The sequence below is a fragment of the Heptranchias perlo genome, chromosome 32 (genome assembly GCF_035084215.1).
Source record: "Heptranchias perlo isolate sHepPer1 chromosome 32, sHepPer1.hap1, whole genome shotgun sequence".
NCBI classification, from domain to species: Eukaryota; Metazoa; Chordata; class Chondrichthyes; order Hexanchiformes; family Hexanchidae; genus Heptranchias; species Heptranchias perlo.
Genome location: NC_090356.1, coordinates 14,284,278 through 14,287,972, shown reverse-complemented (window position 1 = coordinate 14,287,972; position 3,695 = coordinate 14,284,278).

Below are 3,695 nucleotides of genomic sequence, written 5' to 3'. Positions count from 1 at the left end.
CTGTGTCTTGAATCATTTAAGTTGTCTGTACAAGTATGTTGTCAAACTGACTGATCAGATGGTTATGTGGTACCTTACATATCTCAATTACTTTGTGTTATCTCTACCATTGCAGAACTACAAGTTATCACTAAGCACATGTCCTCTTGCTCTTTGTAGAGGGAGAATGAAAACTGGTTGGGAAGATATTATTTAAGTACACCTACAGTCAGGTAAATCGAGGAATAATGCTGGTGCTGCCTGTGAACAAGTCTCCAGGTTAGACCTTCCCAATAGAGAAAGTGTGGGGGGGAAAATAAGAGTTTTACCAAAAGTATGGTATTCTATAGTCAACAGAATTTTTGAAATCCTGTGAGTCCTTTTAAAGCAATGCCAAATATTTTCATAAAACTTTTCTCATCGCATTACTCTTGCAATTTTTTTCCCAATTTCTGAAGATGTTGAATCCTTGCTGAGGTCGATTCCATTGCCACTGGTTGGGCCTTACTACCCTACTTTATCACCGTTTTTGACTGCAGGGAACATCATAGCCGAGCCTATCCTGTCCACACTTGACGTCCAAAGAGGCCCAATTCCAATCGGGATTTCTAGGTAGTGATGAGGAATGGGAACCGTGACCAATTTTCCACTCCCTAACCTAGAAGGTCAACTGTAGTACCTCTGTTACCTCTGTTACGCCAGCTAAGGGTTAATTCAGCACAGACCAGTGGTCAGATGTGGGACCTTCCTGGCCTGTATTGCTCAGCTATTAACTAGATAAAGTCGCTGAGTCATTAGAGGGGGTAGTTGTGAATCACGTTTATGCCTTTTGTTTACAAGAGAAACAAATGATCTTGAGTGGAATTTGATCTTGGGTCTTTACTATAATCCTCTATTTTAAAAAGATCATCAGTGTTACATTATCAACTCCCACCCTCCCCACCCCTTGAGCTGGATGGGGACCTCATACATTTATGCAAATCGGGGTCTTATCACATACATAGGATTCCAATGGCATTTTAACCACCGCTCAGTGAAACCTGGTCTGGAAGAAGCGGAGGCCCAGTAAGGTAAATTTGAAACCTTTCGTGGGGCCAGGATTGCTCTTCCAGACCCTGCAAGGAAAGTCTGGGCCTCTGCTGCCCTCTGCCCCCACCGATGGGACCCCGCCAAACCTCTTCCCTCATCTCCTTCGTGCCTTACCTGAGTTCCGGCAGCAGGCCCGCTGCCTCTTTCCGTCTGTTTCGGCTGGGCAGCTGTAAATGAAACCTGGCCATTAAAATCATAAGGGTCTGCCGCTGCTCTTAGGCAGGCTGCCTGCTCGCCCGGCAGGCTGCCTGCTCGCCCGGCAGGCTTTCCACCTGGGTGTTAAAATTCCCCCCTATATTCTCAATGTGGAAAAGTCATGGAGTACAAGGGGAATAACGGTCACAGTTACAAATGATGTCATTGCTAACTTTGACCAGAGCGGAGGGCAGGGCAGACACCAGACAGAATGTATTTGAACAGACAGTGATGGGAGAGGTGAACACAGAGCTATGAGGCAGCATGTTTGAGGTCCTTGGAGAGGAAAGGAGGGTTAGAGATAGGGCAATAGTTAGAGAGCATAGAGGGGTTAACTTTTTTTGAGTAGGTGCTAGGATACTAGTTTTGAAGAGTGGACGAACAGGGCCTGAGGAAAGGGAGCCATTGACAATGTCAAAAAATATTGGGCCACGGATAGTTGTAGAGTTAAAGTTGCATTGAGAGCAGCTCAAATTCACAGGAGGTGTGCCTTATGAAGCAGATGAGCCTGATGAGGTCGAGCGGGAGATAGGTGAGATGTTACGGTGATACGAGTTCAGGGCTAAGGTATGGAGAGGCAGCTAGCTGGATTGTGTCGCCCTTTGAGACCAAAAAATCCATAAACTTCTTGCACTTGGTGTTGAAGGTGAGCTCGACCTTGAAGCAATATGAACCAAGTACAATTCTGGAGTGATTTTCCTCCAAGTAGTGTACTTAATTAATTTGAAGGTAATTATATACATCAGTGTTCCCACTTCAAATACTCTGCAGATTACCTATTGAACAAGGATCAAAGCTAATCTCTGATATTATAAAATAAACTCATGCTAATTAATTTCAAATGTAAATGGCCATTAATATTTGCACGAGAGCCATATAATTAAGGCTAGTAATTTGTCATGGTGTGACATTCCATCAGACATCCAGTGATTCTAATAACCTGCGACTTGAGATTTTGCCCCCAAGTAGAGTGATTTTTAAAAAAATTGGCTCCAGTTGCTGGATCCTCCCCCAAACCTGAAATAGGATAATTTTGAAGACTGTTCCTTTTGTATAACACGTTTTATTTTGATATTATCTCCATCGAATGGATTACCATGGGACCCCCCCACCTCCCCAAGCCATGGGGGTACAATTAACAAAGGGTACAATAAAGAGAAGAATGTCCTGAACTCTCAGCCGGTCTATGCCCTCCTCATGGGGTCTGGGCTCGTCCAATTTTCCAATTTGGGCACCTCCCCTTAATTTCCCAGCGCGTGGAATACATCTGTCAGAGAATATGCAGCAGTACGTGCCTTGCATCACTGCAGTGCTGAGGGAGGCATTCATTGACACGCAGAGCACCATGGAGCGAGTCGCATCTTTGTGGTCCCAAAGGAGTGAGGGAGCAAGTACAGACTGCAGCAGGTGGCACAGCTTGGGCATTGCCTCTCTGATGAAGTTCAGTGATGGAGGCAGGTTTCTGCTGTCATCCCTGTGAGCGACTAGCATAGTTTAAATCATGGAAATTCAGGCACTGTACGAATGTGGCACCAAGGTCCGAGGCCCCATTTCCTGCCGCTAATGAGGCTCCATGTCACCGACCACCCCTCAGAAAATCAGGGCCTCTATGTAAACCTTTATATGGAGAATAATGCAGGATCCATAATGCAATCTTTTACTTCTTGACTGAGGAATATTGTGTAACAAATTAAAACCAACATTCCTAAATGTGGTATTGGAATATACTTTGATAAATCTGGCTGCAGCACAGAACTAGGTGGGGGAAAAGTACAGAGAAACCATGTGGGGTGGGAGTAAAATTGTATGCTTAGAGCAAAGGCACCATGAATTTGGTGCTCTCCATTGTTACTGCATGCTTCAGTCTGATGCCTTTTCTAATTGTATTACTTCTCAGGTTATTTATCCTTACGGTCGTTATGGTCTTCCTAAATTTGTTAACTTTTTTCTTTTGCTGTCATGCACAATTAATTATATCTGTGACATTCCTACTTTTCTGGAGCCCTCACGTAGATTACATCATGCACAAAATTAATGAGGTGTCAGTTCCTCCCTCCCCAGCCAGACGTTACAAGTCATAGGTGGTGAACTGAACTATTCAAAGCAACTGGTCGACATAATTGTTAGTAACCCCTGGGATGTGATAAATATTCCATAAGTTTAACCCAACTGTGCCCACAGCTGTACTCCTGTTGTGTGTTTGTGTAACTCTGCCAGCCTCAAGATTTATCTCTGCTTTGAGACTATTATAAACTAAGGCAGATCAGGAGGAGGCTTTAAAATGGACTTGTTCAGTCATCACAGAAACTACAATGTTTTATGGTAAATTTAATTCATTCTGATGCAGTGTTGATTGCAAAAATATAGATTTTTAAACAGTGACACTAAAGTTTGCTGGAAAAAATGACCAAAAAGAACAGATTTACAAGGAA